Raw genomic sequence first — 17,481 nt, forward strand, 5'->3', positions numbered from 1 at the left:
GGCGGCGAAATCACCATTCAGCGGGCGGGAGGGAAGGTAGCGGCAGTGCCCTATCTGCATAGAACGGCACATAGTCTGAAGGGCTAGCCGTGGGGACGCAAAAGCGGTCTTTTCAGCGCCAGAAAAACTAGCGAAAGTAGAGAGTTTTAGTATAGCGTAAAGCAGCAAACGCAAAGAGTTAGCGTTAGCGTTAGCATTGCGTGCACCACACTTCGCATGCGCTATACGTAAACGCTGCTGGAGCTCTTACGTACGTACACTCTAAGAAAAAAGAGAGTAAAAAGTGAGTCACAGCAACTTGACTCTCTTTTTTCTTCCGAAGACCCACTTTTGCGCGAGTAGAGTCAAAAAGAAGAGTCAACATTCCCGCATGGGTCGTTTGACTCTCAATAGCACGCTAAGAGTCATGGAAGATCGCCATTCCTCTGATATTCGAGATGAGTCTGGCGAGAGAAAGATTTAATGCAGGAGAAGAAATACCAGATAAACTCTTCTGTTTTAGGCAGGCCCTCGGGTTCCTGTCCTGGTTGTAATGCCGCCGTGTATCATTCTTTCATCCTTGTCATGTTCTGCAATTACTTCGAACTCTATATATTGATTTTTCTTGACCATGTTTGTTGATACCTCACACGCTTAAGCCATAGCTGGATTCCTATGATAAGGAAGACTTGGATTTGTCACACTGGTTCTGACCATAAGTAAATCTAAAAAAAAGTATTGGCTACTAAAGAGAGCACAGCAAAGAGATAAGTTCAGTAGGTGCAGTCAACAGTGTCGATTGTAAATGTAATCCCGCGACTTGAACTAAATTTCGAAGGTTTAGGTTCCAAAATCAATATCTTCTTATGAGGCGCACGGTAATGGAAAGCTGCAGATTTATTTTCAGCAGCTCGGGTTATTTAACGTGTACGTAATGCACGGTATACGCGCGTTTTCGCATTCTGCCCCCGTTGGAATGCGACTGCCGCGGTTGTGATTGGACCCGTCACCTCGAGCTCAGCAGCGCAACACCAAAGCCACTGGGCTACTGTGCGTTGCGTTCCGCGGCCACAAACAAATATTAACGTACGCAACACTGCTTTGGAACCCCCTAGAAATATAAAAACAAAAATACGGCAGTTTCGCCCAATGCTGCCTGAACCACTGCACGAACTACTGCTGGAACCAATGTTCGTTGTTTCATCGGCTGAATAAACTGCAGTAAACATTCGCTTACTCCTTAAATTAGGAAGCACTGGGTCACGCGCGTACGTGCATACAACAGATCTCACTCAATGACGGCGAACACTCGCTGTCACAGCGTTGGCTTGACGAAGGGCGCGAACAGAGCGGACAGAACGCTTCTGCTGCCTCTTCCGTCAAAGCGTCTCCGCAAAATTGCGTTATCTGAGCGCCCCCCCCCCTCCCCCCCAGCTTTGCGTCCATCGGAAATTATCACCAAGACAGAGCGAGGGTGGCGCAAGACCGGGCTAGAGCAACGGCTAGAGGAGGAGAAGCGCGCTAAACTAGCGCATCCCGCATCCCTCTCCCGGCTCGCGCGCGTTTTATCACGTGACCTCCTATAGATACTTGGGGCGCCCATCGAGCCCGGCTCAGCCTCGAACACTTCCTTTAACGCGCACAGCCAACGGCGCGGGATAGGATCTTATCGCACTTGACTTTATACGAAAGCTCACGGTAACACCGACAGATATATTTTGACGGTTGTGTCCATATAATTGCTATCGCAAAATTCGCAATAAATAGAAATTTTTACCAAGGACCAACCACACTGCTTCTCCATGTCGTGAGAGAGCGGTGAACGATAGTTCTAGAAAATGTGCTGCTAAATCTCCGCCAAATGACTACGCTCGCATTTGGTGATCGCGGCACACAGTCGCAAGAACTTGTGGAGGAAATGCCGGAGTTCTGGCAGCTTCAGGTGCACTAGATCATTCAGCAACATGGGCGGCTTTGTAGTTCTACCTCACATCAGAGCAAACTGCACTAGACGGAAATCAAGGGCAGCCGCACCGTTATATCTAAGGAAATTAAGGACAATTACGCCGCGTCTTCACACTTCGAGCATGCTCCGACAGCCCACCGATAGATATTTCAAACGCAACCACGCTCGGACGAGCAAATTTTGCTTCTGCCAAGTGAACGTAGCGGGTATTTCAACACGCGTATTAAATTCATGGCTGTTTCATTCGTGAACATTACTTAAGTGACGTAAAATTATCAGTGAGCAAAACAGTTTTTATTTCAACGCGAGTAAACAAAACCGAAACTAGCGCAACTGTTCTGCTCAGTTGTGCAGCTACAAAATGATCCAAAGCCGAAGCCGTCAATAGCATGACGCCATTTTAAAGTTGCGCTGCATCACGCACGAGTATACATTGTCGTTGAGTGGTTCTGAAATCGCTGCGCTAGGGACGACTGCAACCAAGCGTTGCGACAAGTTACGGTGGGAGCTTCTGTCCGTGCTGTGTGATTGCGACGAGGGGACCGCCGCCAGCAGCAGCGTTTCGCCGATTTCGTCTTTGCCGACATCGAGCAAGTGCGCTCGCCGGAAGCGTCCGAAGTGCTGCGGTTTGCACTGCATCTTTCATTGTGATATGGGAGATCGCAACGGACAGAGACGACCAGATGCATACGAACCACTACCAGCGGGGACCTGTGACCTGTGCCATATTTCTCTTAACGTCTCAGGTAAGCATATCAGCTTTTGTTCCGAGTTTACAAACGGCGCGGACTCGGTCCTTCCGGTATGGCTACATTTTGCGCCACGTTTCTCTTGGCAGTTCACAGACGTTTCTTGGGCATGCGTGCGCGTATGTATGCGAAAATACTACTGGCAGACGGAAGCCTCAGGAGAGCATCTGAAATTATTGCAAAGCTGTACTGCCAGGAGAAACACCGTTCTTAACGACTCCGGTGACGAGTGGCCTGTCGCATCGAAAGATCCGTAGAATATCAAGTACTGTCCTGCGTAACTTGAAGTGTAGATACAATACTAGTACCAGTGTAACTTTCGCTGGCGAAGACAGGTAGTCGAAAAGACAGCTTGTGTATTCTGAAGATTTACTAGCGCTTTAGGTATATTACCGCGAATAATAAAAGCGCTACAACGCTGTATGGCAGTGTCAGGCGATGTGGCAGCACAGATATCTTAAGAGCGGTAAAGCGGCTGCATGCACAAGCGAACAGACACAGCGCTTTAAAAGCGCTGAAACAGAACAAATTTTATGTGCATTTGGCTGTAAGTAGAAAACACAGGATACGTTAGCTGACAATCTAAGCCGATGTATAATGTTATTATTTTTTATGTAATCTTTATTTTCATGGTGGTAAATATTTAAAAGCATGAATTTGCTGCAACCTTTATATAGTAAATCCTACTAGGCGCACAAAACCTGGCTGTGTTATGCACAGAATTTGTGGTATTCCTACTGGATTTTCTATTTTGAGTCCGGTATTTTATGAAAACGAGGGTCTTTTTACTTGTAGTCTTATGTTAGTGCAGATATTTGGCAAGCAGAAATGAATCGATTCCAAGGTGGTACCTCTTGGTGAGCTACATATAAACCCAAGTTTCTCCTGTCTTGGCTATTGTAATGTGCATATAACAATTTTAAGTATATACTGCTGTAGTTGGCTTAGTCGCTGTCGCGTATTTTGTAAAAGTAGAAGGCTATGATTATTTTACTGTTTTCATGCAGAAATACCTTTCTTTGTTGTACCAAGAAACGCTCACAGCATTAAATGAAATGAAGTGTGATGTATTATTCTGCTAATTTAATAAAGGAAATTTCGTCTGCACTGCATCAGAGATTAGTTTACTTTCTTTTACTAAACAATGCGTTATCTCCTCTGCTACGGCTGTTCTGTGTATTTTTGTAATTTTGAAATGTACTTTATTTTAGGTATTCAAGAAATGCCAACATCCAGAAGAAGACGCCATCTTATCCAGCACGTTATTGGTGAGACAGATCGTAGCAGGGACTTTCGCATATCTCATTAGCATAAGATGCTATTTGTTGTAATTTTTGTGTCCACTTTCCTGGCCTTTATTCATTTCAGCATTATTGTGCAAAGGGTAATACTTTTACATCGAGATAGAGTAATCGCCCAAAGGAGAGACATAGCTGGAGGAGACGGCACACATGAGCCTCCTTTGTCCGTATCTCTATGTTGCGCCGTTACTCTGTCATTGTCTACCAACAAGCCCAAGTTCTTCATCAGCTACATTTACTAATTCTCCGTTATTACAATTTCATTGATACAACATTGAAAGTACAGAGGTACACAGGAAGACAGAGACTTGAAATGATGAAGAGCCGTAGAACAAGGAGCATCGCTGGAGCCAATGTTTCGACAAAGAGAAGGAGATAAGTTTTCTTGTCAAAACATTAGCTCCAGTAAAATTTCTTGTTCTATCACTATTTATGATTAAAAGACAGCATTATTGCTCTTGCTGAAGTATTATGCATTATGGAATAAAAATTGGCAGGGTTAAATGTCAGGAATGTGATATTTCTTGTGTATTTTAATGCTACAGCGAAAGCCAGAAAAACAAGATGTAGAGAACCACGCTGTTACTTGTCACTACCCAGTTTGGCCAGCTTCATCAGAGCGTGCACTTTGTTGCATTATCGACCACTGGAATTCATTAATTGAATTGCTTCGTGATTACTTATATTTAGAGATGCTGAACTTGTTTTAATGCAGCTTAACATAGTGTGTGTAAAAAATATACAATGACATTTTAAGAGGCTTGCAGTTGACTAGCAGATCACTTGATGGTATGAGCTCAGGTTTCCACTGAGCTTCCGTGCACAAATCGGATGCACATTCTCTTTTTTTCATTGCTTGGATTTTCATAAGCATAAGTACCATTTCTTCTTTGTCAATGTTCTAGTTGTGTTGTGGGACCTAACTGTTTACATTTATTTGTATTGGTATCCATGTTCCACAGACTGCTTAATTTTTCTTGTAAATTGTGACATGGTAGGACTAAGAGCATTTGTGCAAATTTGCTGCAGGTACACTCTGGTGGCTCCCGCCCCTGCATCCTACCACCACTGTGTCCTGACTACGTCCACTAGGGAGTTTGAAGCCTTTGGCGGCTCCTGCCGCTGCGTCCTGCCACCACCATGTCCTGACTACGTCCACTAGGGAGTTGGCAGCCTTCGTGATGATGCCAAGCAGGCTGGAAGCCAACAGAAAGATTAATGTAAATACATGTGATTAAGTGGCAACTTTTTGAGTGAAGTGGCTTGTAGCCACTCAGCAATGAAAGAGTTAACTTCAAAGCAGTTTAGACTCCCTGCTATCGGTGCAGGAATGCTCAAGTCCATGCAGTTTGCCTTAGCCGCCAAAAGGCTCTGTGGATTAGACGAAACGCGCTGCAAATTTTGAAACCAGTAGGAGACCACTTGTACATTTTTTTTCTTGCTTAACAAAAAACTGCTTTGATAAAGCTTTAGCAATCTAAAAAGAATACGGTGTACACTCATACATGGTATTGGGCATAAATTTACTAGGACTGCCTCAATAGTAAGTATGCCGATAAACACACCAAAACTGACTTTTTTTTGCTAGTTCATCCGCATCTCTGTGCACTGCTGTATAATTTATGTTCCTGAAACCAGTTTTTGCATGCAGCACAACTCCTAAATATGTGGACTACATAAATTTGCAGCTTTTGCTGTAAGCCAGATTCATGAAAATAATGTTAATTGGCCATTTTGTCCATGTTTAATGACCCATAATAAACTGAGCAGTGGCTAATAAGCAGTTCAATTTTTGGTGTAAGGCCTCTTTTTATAGTCCCGAAAAATTTGGCCCCTTTAATGAAGGAACCAATTTTTCTGCTATGCCTTTTATGATGCATAGATTGGTGCATTACACAAAATCTCAATTAGTGCTTGCGCCAGTAAAAAAACTTTTTAAGTTAAGTATTTTTTGAAATTAACATTTGCGCTATATTGAAGGGCCTCCAGTTCTTCAAAAAAAATTTCAAGTGGTCGTGTGCCAGGTCGGTACAGCTCGCATGGAATAGCCTACTTACACAAATAGGGAGGGCCATGCCCTCCGTGGTTGCTCAGTGGCTATGGTGTTGGGCTGCTGAGCACGAGGTCGCAGGATTGAACCCCGGCCACGGCGGCCGCATTTCGAGAGGGGCGAAATGCGAAAACACCCGTGTACTTAGATTTAGGTGCACATTAAAGAACCCCAGGTGGTCGAACTTTCCGAAGTCGTCCACTACGGCGTGCCTCATGATAAGAAAGTGGTTTTAGCAAGTAAAACCCCATAATTTAAATTTTTTTAGGGAGGGCCAAGTACACTTGACTTTATGTTAAGATACTATTATTCATCTACAAAAGACAAAATGAAACATTCCATCCTATAAACAGCTCTTAACACTCATTTACACTTTTGCACATCTTTATACCTGAAGTCTGGTGGCTTGTGTCTGTTTTCATTATCTGCTATGTGCCCATGGTAAACTTCAGGTTTGCCCTATGGTGAAGAATATTGTGGTGCTTATAGATATCGATCTGTGTTTTTCAGGTTGCCTCGAAATTTTACCAAAGCCGTACCACACACGGGCCAGGCCTCTTGCAAATGGCGTATAACCAGGCTCAACACATGAGTGTCGAGTGAGTCCGGAGATCAAGGCAACCTGCTGTGCGACCAGCGTGCAACCTTTGGTGACCTCTCTACATGTTCCGCCTATTTCACAGCTGCACCTCAGCTGCAACTTATCCAAACAGCATCACCAACTGTGGTCACTCATCAAACCATGGATGAATGTTAGGGTGGAGTGATTTGAAGAGACATTCTATTTGTCTCTTCAAATTCTTAGCAAATACTTGTGTTATTATAATTAATATGTGTCTTTAGTGCCTAGTTTTTAATGGTTCCTTTCTATTAGAATTCTCACCATCGATTCCTGCTATTACTATAATGTATGTCTTTATGCCCAGTTTTTCGTAGTTCTTTTGTACTTGTGTATGTAATTGATAGATTCATACTTGTTATACAGAAGGCTAAAATGCAAACTTACAGCATTTTTTTCTTTCTTTTGATTATCTACAGCACTGCAAAGTGTTCAAGAAATGTAACCTAACGTGAGCTCTTGTGCAGGAAAAATTTAAGAGCAATATAGAGTACTTATTTCAAACACCCATTATTCTTGGAAAAGTCAAGAATATAGGAGCACAAAAAAGAAAATAATAAACTAGAGAAACATAAGTTCCCCTCATAAGTCTGATAATAATGTGACTTCCTTTCACTGCAAAGATACCAGTAATATACTCGCACACAAGGTTTCAAACAAGAAAGCTATGATGCCCTTTGCATTTCTCGGTGCCCATTTGTCACACTGACGAATGTCAAAGGCATCGTAGGTTATATGCACACATTGGTTGTGTTACACTTTTGAGTATTTCATTTCTCAAACACAAAGGTTTACAGCAGTGCTTTAAATAGCAAGTGCATTTCCTAATTTATTAGTGCAAGAGTAACAGTACAGATCATGTAAAAATTATTTTACAGTCCATGGATGCACGCTTCTGATGACATAGCAGTGACGTGGTCGTGGGATGAATGTCTTTATTTCAGATTTAAATATTGGCTTCCAGGTCTGGGTTAGTCTCCTACTCTGAGTAGTCTAGGTCAAAGTCCATTTACTAGAGAAAGTGAATTAAACTAGAAATTATAAACATCAAAAGATCTTGTTTAGGACACTAATGAGACAATCAGCAAGGTTCTTTGGTTATTCATTTCCAAATTTGTGAGGATATATGTTATGACTGGTTTCAATATTGTGAGTACAAATATTTGTTTATTGTCACACTAGAGTGGGCTGCCCCATTTGTATACAACCCCTTTACAGGCTAAAAATTCCGTGTGTTACCCTATTTACTCGCATAATGATCACACTTTTTTGCTAAAAAAATTGACTCAAATTCAGGGGTGCGGTCATTACACTGGTTAATTTTCCCGCAAAAAGAAAAAAATATATTATCTGGCATTTACTACGGGATGACAACAGGTCAACAAATAGGCGGCTGCTGCTGTATGTAGTGCAGGACACGAAAAAAAATGGTGGCCGGCAGAGCAAGCCGAACGCGCCGAATGCATTTTTCTTCTCGTGACTACATTACAGTGCATTCAAACAGTTTCTTCCATATTAGTAATGAATAATATTTGCAAGTTTGCGGCAATAACATAGCCATGCCCACTTTGAGGGGACAGAAACAGATGGGCGCACTTAGCTGCCAGTGACATAGGAACACATGCTGCGGAAACTGCGGCATTTGTCTTCACCACTATCCTAACGTGGCACGTTTCCGCTAAGGGTGGGTGAATATCTTAGCTGCGTTACAAACGTCGGCGAATGAATAGGGTACACTTCTAACCTATCAGTGTAAACGTGGCTGCTATCATTGCCGCTCGCGATTTGTTGCGTGCCCACAAGTGCAGATGAGAAGAATCGAAAGACGCCTTTTTTGTTGTTTTTATTGACCACAACCATTATAAAGCCTACACATAATAAAGGAAAGTTTGGTTGTAGCTTTTTTTTGTCGTAGAAGTGCGGAAAGTGATGAAAGCAATGAAATGGGGCATCTGCTTAAGAAAGTTTTTTGCGTGCAGACTGCTTGGTTTGTCTTGAAGAGTCGTTCGCATAGCAGTCGACAGATGGTAAGCGCGATCATTATTAGCTAGATTTGGCACGTGACACATCGCTGCGGCAAGTTCGGGGTGAAATCATTACGTGGGAAATAAAAAAAATCGAATTAAAACGACAAAATTTAGGGGTGCGATCATTACGCGAGTGCAATCATTATGCGAGTAAATACGGTAATAGGCTGTTTTTGGTTTTGTGCACTCTACGTTAAGGGATGCAAATGGTGACATACAACAGAATGCAAAAATGACTAATGAATTCAAGCAGGGCATGGGGCTTTTTAGGCAGATGCGTGCGTGTGCTATTTATAAAGCTCCCCATGGTATGCCTGAAGGCATTTTCTAACACTTTGGTAGAATACACTGACACCCACTTATTAACTCCTCGAAACAACTTTTTTATATATTTGTACTAGAGATTTGAATATACTGTCATTCATAAAGTGTTTTATTAGATTTGAATTGTCATTTATTTTTGTGTAGCTGCTGTTTTTTAGTTATGTCCTACACAGTGGCAAAATATTTTGGGGGGCACTTTCCTGTGTATAAAGTTTTCAGAAATAGCTTCATGCTGTATCTTATTTAGCTATTCGTATACTGCAAAGTGGTGATACCTATCCAAACGGCTTGTACAATTACTGGAACTATGCAAGAATATATTAGGCCACATTAAATAATTTTACAGATTGCAATTTCAATTAGATATGAGCATTCTGCATATCTTGAAGAGTACGTATGCCAAATTCCGTTAGTATAGGACAACTATAAGTGCATAAGGTTATTCTCATGCTATTGTGAGAAAATGTTTTTGAAGTATATTCAATAGCTTTTTTTCACAATAGCATGAGAAGTATGCAAGATTAGTAGGCAGGCCTCTCTGCCTGCCTAGTAATCTTGCATACTTCTAGTAACTTTACATGCTGTTTGAATAGATATCGGTACTTTGTAGTCTACGAAGAGCTGAGGTAGCTACAGCACACTGCTTTTTGTGAAAATTTAGTACACAAGAAAGTGCCCGCAAAGATCAGTGTATTTTCCCATTGTGTGGGACATAACTCAAGAAGCAGCTAAAGAAATACTAATGACATATATGAAATCTGCATGAAGAACTCTACAATTTGCTCTCTTTCAAAGCCTCTAGTACGAATAATAAGACTGTTTCGAGTAATATTCAATCAGCAAAACATGCCCCTTGCTATAGTGACCTACAACATAGAAACGCAGATTGAATGCAAGTCTTTTTGTTAAAGCGACTCTGGGCTGTCTTCCCAAGGGCTTCTGTTAAACACTGAAATTTCCTGCATTTACCAGAAGTGCAATACTAAAATGTTTGTGGATGTGCAATTGGTATTGGCAAACTAACAGAAAAAAAGACAGTTCTGTGAAATGAGGAATTGACTATAACTTTGTTCGACATTTACATTTTGACTCCATATCTTTGTTTTGTGCTTTGTACTGAGTGTTTCAGCAGTGACTGCCGCTAAAAATTGAACATATCTGCTTCATGACAATGCGACAATTTTCGCTAACAGAAATTTATAGCAGTGGCAGGCATTATAATTACAGTACTCAATAACGTCTAGTTTGTAAGAACTCAGACTAGCACCAGTTCCGAGATACACAACCCAAAAAGACATGATCAGATAGGTTTATCTTCCACACAGAATTGTCCCATAAGGCTTACAAAATGTTTTGTGGCTAAGTAATATCTGCAACAGCAAAGCATGTTCCACCAAGTATGGCGATAAATATTTCAGAGCTGTCAGTCTGAGGACTCCTACAAACTAACAATACCTTCAGCACTGACTAGCCTCAATAATAGGATGTCAGCCATTTTGCTGAAATTAATAAAACTTCAATTATTGTGATATTGTTTACGAAAAAATTTGCAATTGTAATGCAGTTCTAGTATCTGTCACTTGTAAATATTTTCCAATTAGTTTTTCAGACTACAATTTTTGGTAATAGAGGTATTCATTGCAGAAAGATCTAGTACATGGCACTTAATAATAAAGGTACTGGTCATTGTAGACTTTCTGTTGCACAGCTGTTTCTTGAAATCTGAAAGGATGTACCCGCCTCCTTATGTTAGCTAGAAACGGAAATCTGTCAGTATGTTTTGTTTAAAATACAGCTGATCAACCCGATAGTTAGGCTGCTTGCCAAATATAAATCATAACAATAATAGTGAAGGACCATAATAACAAAGTGATGCTGACTCATAACTATGCCCAGCTACATCCACGCAGCTGTGCCATACAATGTGCATGTGTTCAGAAGAGCCAAATGCCCCAGAGAGAAAGCAACAGTAACTCATTGTTTGTCATCTTGTTCAAGCAGATTATGCGCTAGCTGTAATTTATGCTCAGTAAATACATAAATCAGTCATGTCAGGTGTCTTACTTTGGGTTGCAAGTTCGAAGTTCTTGTAATCTTGCTTGTTTTTATTTTGTTTCCTTTGTGAGCATGAGTGACTTGGTTGCCTTTGCACATATTCTCAAAACTGTTTCATCACTGGGAATCAGGAAATTTAATTTACATATGAAATTCCCAGTTCCCAGTTACTAATTTGGTAGGCTTTGAGCTTAATTCTCTTAACTTTTATATGTTTAGCTACCAAGTAGTCTTATCGTGCATTGAAACATATCCATGCAATGCAGAGAGGGCACCCAAATTATAAATATCTGTTCTTGCTTTCTACCCTGCTCTGGTGTTTTCAAAACCTAGCATTGGTGCAATGGCCTGTCTGCAGAAAAGTAGTAAAGTGGCTAAATTTAAAGGTCAACAACATAATTAAGATACAAAGCAAAAATATAAGTTCGCAATTGTCCCCCATAACGAGAGTTCTGCTTAGAATTTTAAAAAAAATTGACATCCTGCTGTGGTGTGAGAATTGCTCTGGGTGCCAAGGGGACTACGTAGCACCTGTACTAGTGTATACAAAGCAAAAAAAAAGGTCACTCCAGATTGGAACGGCAGTGGAAAGTCAAGCACAGATGCTTTATTTCATGCACCATTAATGTGGCTTATCATCTGCTCCTGTTGTATGGGAATGCATACGTTGGGAAGACAATCCTTCGCACCATTGTTACCTTAGCGGGACACCAGAGAAAGGTAGAAATCGAGAACAGGTATTCACACTTGGTTGCCCACAGTGTGTTATTTGGATGTGTTTCACTCTACAAAAGACTACTGTGGTAGGTAATCATAATGACAAAGACAAAACAAATAAAAGAGGTATGTGTCAGTCATCCGTCCGTGACTTCCAGTGTTTATAGAAACACTTCTTTGTGTATATGTGCCAAGCCGTAGGGAGGCTTTACGTAACTCAGTCATGCTTGCTAAGCTAAAGATTGGAATAAGGAAAATCACAAGAACATTGTATGAGTGATTTATAGATGTGGCACCTAAAGTAACTTATTCATGTATGTCCTGAGGATAGTTTACAGCCAGTGCATAATGTGCTCTTACAGGATGACTTGTGATGAGTAAAAGAAGCCTTCCTCACATCTTCCTCTTTGTTTCTTTTGGATCTTTGTGCACTATGAGTATTGTTACAGCTGCGTGCATGCAGCTGGGTATAGTTTGTTTATGTGTTCTGCTTTCTCTCTTGTCCTCATCATTCATGCGCTATCTTTGCCGTAACAAAATACAGCTGCCTGTGCTACTTATTTTGTCAACGTGTTTGCATTATGGAAAGTTTTGTATTAGCGGTTATTTCGACCTGTGAAATTGTCTGTGTCAGCTATTTTACTTAGTCTTGCAAAAGTATGTTTCTCAACATAAATAAATGATCAGTATAAGTGTTGCTGTATTTATTTTTGTAATTTTGTCAGTTATGAGATTTTTATACACTGTTGCATGTTGTATGACAGAATAAAATTGATGCACAACTTTTTAATGTGTTTTTCAGATCAATTTTCATCTCACGCTAACATGCACAAATTGTGTGGGAAAAAGTGCCAACAAGAGTACCATAAGGTAAGACAGCTGTTTTTACTATTAGACTGGATTATCAATTGCCAACCAGTTGTTTTCAGCAAGCATAGCATAATGCATAGGTAATGTAATCTAAGTTGGAATATTGTTTTTATTGCACTTCCTTATATGGGTCTCCTTTATACATAAGTGCAGCCTCTCTTATTTGTTATGTGTAGCTTACTTGCTTAGAATGTTAAGTCGTAAGTTAAGTCTTTTAGAACAGGGAAATAGGTGGAACTTATGAATCTTTTGACATATTATAAGAGACTTGTGCGGTGGTGAATTAACCTTCTACATGAGTTACATAATATTTTGGGGTCTCATTATGGTTCTGAGTGGCATTGCAGTGTCATGCATATGCAGCTGCAGGCTACATATTGGATATTTATTTAAGACTGTTTTGCTTAGTTGGCTATTGATTCCAGTTTAATGGTAAAGAGAACTGTCTTGCTTTCATAGTGATTCTGTGCTGACTTATACATTTGAATTTTCCAGAAGACAATAACAAAGATTGATGAAATATTAACTTTTTCTTGCTAACCTGCCATGTGCTTTTTGTCAAGTTTACTGTGGATTCTTTGTTATCCTATGTTGTCTTTTCATAGTAGTCTTCTTGAGAACTAGCCGTAGTCGTGTGTACTTACAGCAAGAGTTGTTGACACATTTTGAAAAGCGGCTCGACACTGCCATCCAAGAGTGAAACGACTTACATAGATTAGTTACCTTACTTTATTTGCAAGAGGCCGGCACCACGCACTAAGGGTAACTTGACACACTGCTGGAGTCATCAGACTCATCTAGAATAGTTCGGTGAGTCATTCTTGCAGTGTTCATGAGACACTTTATCTTGAGTCGTTGGACTCATTTAGAATTGTTAACGGACTCCCTCAGCACTAGTCTTGTGACCCTTTTGAGAGGGTATAGGTGACTATTACAACAGAGTATGCATGACTATTGTGTGCGGAGTCACGCAAACACCTTGTATTGAGCAGATAGTCTCGGGACTCTTTGCCAAAAGAGAGTTCGGGTGTCTCCCACAAAGTGAGTCGTATACGTGACGAGTCCAGACTCTTCGAAAAGAGTAAGGGATACTCTTTTTTTTCTTAGTGTGTACGCTATTTTCAGGATTTAGCGTTGAACGCTAACGCACGCAAGGGGAGCCTTACGTACGGCAAGATGGCGGCGCCAGTCGAAGTGAGAGCAGCCCGCTTCGGATCTATCGAGTCGTCTGCCTGCACTGCTAGGCTCTATCCTTCCCCACTAATGCTCGTGTTCACCTTAGATTTGTGTGATGAAGCTTCGGCAGCGGTGCACAGGTGACAAATGGGCGTTGTTTACGATATACGTTCTCGATTAGCGGCGCAGTAGGCTTAACGAGAGGGTTTGCTCATAGAGTTAGTAGAACAACTCTATGGGTTTGCTAAATGTGTTTGCTGTATCCGCCTCGAGATGGCGCCCAAGTGTATTTCGCTCGTTCGCTTGGTGTAAAGCCGCATGTGGAGCCGATGCATGTCATGTATTCCGCGGCAAAACACAGTAGTGTGGTCGGTGCTGTGGTCACAATGCGTGTGCGTTTTACCAACGACGACGATATGAACCTCGTGAAGGAGGTTTTCGCCTTGAACCCATTCGGATGAACCTCAAGGTGGGCGTCCGTTGAAAAAAATTGGAAAGAAGTGGGAAATCCGCTTTTTGGAAGCGAAATTGCCGGCGAAACGTCCCCTCCGGTATAGCTTCGACGTTGAGTGGATCTTGAGGACACGTAGAACCTGCGCGGTCGCTCTCATTCCCGAAGCATGAGGGTGTCTATGTCATCCCAACTTAAAAAGGACACGTAATATGGGTCCCACAGAACACTCGATCGCAGCATGCCAAGATTAATCGGTGTGTTTCGCGACTCTCGACAAAACAACGCTCAAACCAAGCACCTACATGCGTAATTAACGCAGCGACTGTGGCTTTCGATAACCTTGACTTAGGGACACACTTGCGGATTCGGCATTGGATAAGCTCGACATTTCGTGTGGATTTGGCTTTCCAGTACTTTGTGTCGTTACATCTAGATGGCGCTGTATTTGTTTGCGTTTACGTTAACGCTTTTCTCCGTTCCGCTATTCTAAAACACTACCTTGTGCCGCGCAGTGCAGTCTTCCTTTGCGTTAGCGTTACGTCGCACGCTAACGCTAACGCAAGGGTTTTACGCTATACTAAAACTCTCTAGTATGTCGGTTAACGGACCCGTACCGTAAGCCAGCTGTCGGATGCACCACGAATCATCGTAAAGCACCAGTGGGTTGCGTAGAAGCTGTTGTTTACGAGCTTGCGCTGTCCTGTGGGGAAAAATACACCGGACCGACAGAAAGGTGTCTTAATGACCGGTTACGAGAACATAGTTTACACGTGACAAATAAGCAATACGGTCGTCTGTGAACTCACTGTCGGGAATGCGGCTGTGCGCCGGTGTATTGGTCCTGCCGGGTTCTTGCAAAGCACAAAGATAAAGATGTACGAGAGACTATTGAGGCTCAGGCTAGCTGTAGGAATAGTGCTGCGTGTGTTAGTGCCCCTTCGGTCGACTTGTTAGATAAAGAGACGGCTTTTTTTGGGCGTTTAAAACTTGGATGATGGGGCACCACTGTGCATGGGTTAAATAGGTGGCTGTTTCCTCAAAATAAAGTTACTGAAGCTAGCGCATTGTGGTGCCCTCTCTCTTCTGTCCTTGCTCGCTGGCGTTAAATATGCTTTCCAAGCCAGTTTACTAACACGCCCAACAAATGGGAATGCTGATGTTTATTACTTTGTCACAGAATACTTCATTTATTCTTTATTATATTTTTCATACACGCATAGAATTTGTATAAAAGAACTGTTTGCCCGCAGTCACAAAAGATACCAGCTGTGCGAAGAATGTAGTTCGCGGAACTCAGGGGTTAGCGGAGGTCACAGTATGCGTGTCGTATAAGCAGGTGAGGGTGTATTAACCATCGTCGTGGTCACACAAAAAGTTGCAGCGACTTCAAACAAAGACAAGAGAAACACTCTTCTGGCAGCTGCGACCCCTCGCACGCTCTACACTAACGTGCGACCCCTCTCCCCTGCATTCCACTGGCTGCATCTTTCCATCTTATATTTCTCACGCCCCTTCCTTGTGGACGCTACTGAATGTGCGCGTGTTTACATTTTTATTCTTTCCTTTTTTTTTTTACTTGAGTGAATATGCGCGTGTTGATATTCATGACACCGTTTGTCTTGCTTTTTTTGTACTTGCTTCACTCTTACAGAGCAAATGCATAAATTGAGCTCTGGGTACTTTCAATCACAGTTTTGATGAAGGCCATATCCCGGCCGAAACGTCGAAGTTAAATGTGTTTTTTTTTTCTAGGTGCGCCTGCGCTCCCTTCAATTTATTGCACACTGAATACGAAGAACTACTTCCTTCATGTAACATACACATTCTTGTTTGCACGGTTGTTTCCATAGGTATCCTGTAATACGTTTGTGTTGTTTTCAAGGTCCTTTTCGAATGCCATTGTGTCTTCTATGTCTGACTATCTGCAACAATATAGTTTCTCTACACAAATGATGTATATGTGTGTACTAGTGCATAATACTTCATATTCATGGAACAAGGGGTTACTGAGGCCACTTTTTACGCACGAATATTTCCGTTGTGATGCCAACTAAAAGTAGAATTAACGTTGTATCTATTTCTCAGTAGCTGATATATGACCAGATGTTTATTTAAGTGATGTCCAATCTCGAAGGACGAACGAAGAAGTTATCACGAAGCAACACTGCTGTAGCTCGTATGACCGGAAGCGGCGTAAAACGAAACCTTGCTCCTACCGCATTGGAATGGCCGATTCCTGCAGGTGCGAGGAAGCAAGCATCTGTTGCGTCCCTGTCCTCGGTACGTCCATCCAACCTCACCGGACAACGCTAAACCCGCTGGACACCAGACCATTCTTTAAAGTAAAAAAACACTGGCACTGTGGTTGCCATTGCTGGCGGGGGAAAGAAACGCAGATACAACGCACACTGTGCCTGGAAGCTGTGTCAAGCGAAGCACTCGATCGTGAAGCGATTGATCCATTAATGCGCGCAGTTCATTCTCGTGCCTTTGCCGCAAAGGCGCTATAACGGTTGGAGGATCGGGACGCTGAGCTGGTGGAACCGATATTATATCCTCACCTCAGGACACGTCATTCGAGTCACTTCTGTCTTACGTGTGAGCTATTCGACAAGACAGCAGCCGCCACGGTCAGGAAAGTCTGGGAGGGTTTGAAACTATTCGCGCATTAGCACATTTCTTGCAGTGCACCGACTTGAGAGAGGGTTCGTATTCCTGCGCGTCCTTATGCGTGAGCGCATTGCTCGCTCTCTCTGTTCCTCACTTGCCCCTCGTGCAGGGCGGCGAACCGCAAGCTCGTACGGCTGACCTCCCCGGCCGTCTCCTGTTCTTGCTTTCCCTCTTTTACCACGAGACGCGTAACGCAAATAACAGTCTGTCGGACGTGCGCAAACCGCAATGTGCAGAATGCATATCATATAACTACGATTCTGAATTGTCTGACAAAACATCTGCTTTTCTGCGCGCCCAGACATTCGCATATAAATATCTTGCTCTTGCATTACGGGAAAAAACCACGCCTGTGCCTGACTCGTGCGTGTCGTTCGATGTGCCTGAAAAGGGCTCGCCAGTAACCGGCCGTTCCTTTTGCTTTTCTTTCTTTAAAGCGATAGCTTTCCTTGGCTCTTTTCCCACTTTGCGGTTTGTACGTATGTGGTTTCAGTTTAGCCGTTCATGTGACCTTCACACGTGCC

The 17,481-nt window shown here is 42.3% G+C and overlaps 1 protein-coding gene and 1 long non-coding RNA gene across 2 annotated transcripts in view; one reads left to right on the forward strand and one right to left on the reverse strand.

Moving 5' to 3' along the window:
• LOC135899458 (muscle calcium channel subunit alpha-1-like) overlaps positions 1-17,481 on the reverse strand; it is a 934,514-nt gene that overhangs the window by 560,663 nt on the left and 356,370 nt on the right. The window lies entirely within an intron of this gene.
• On the forward strand, positions 2,319-12,577 carry LOC135899457 (uncharacterized). The gene is made up of 4 exons (XR_010563617.2): positions 2,319-2,691; positions 3,906-3,962; positions 5,025-5,215; positions 6,556-12,577. It is a non-coding gene; the product is annotated as an uncharacterized lncRNA (long non-coding RNA).

The sequence above is a fragment of the Dermacentor albipictus genome, chromosome 6 (genome assembly GCF_038994185.2).
Source record: "Dermacentor albipictus isolate Rhodes 1998 colony chromosome 6, USDA_Dalb.pri_finalv2, whole genome shotgun sequence".
In the NCBI taxonomy this organism is placed as follows: Eukaryota; Metazoa; Arthropoda; class Arachnida; order Ixodida; family Ixodidae; genus Dermacentor; species Dermacentor albipictus.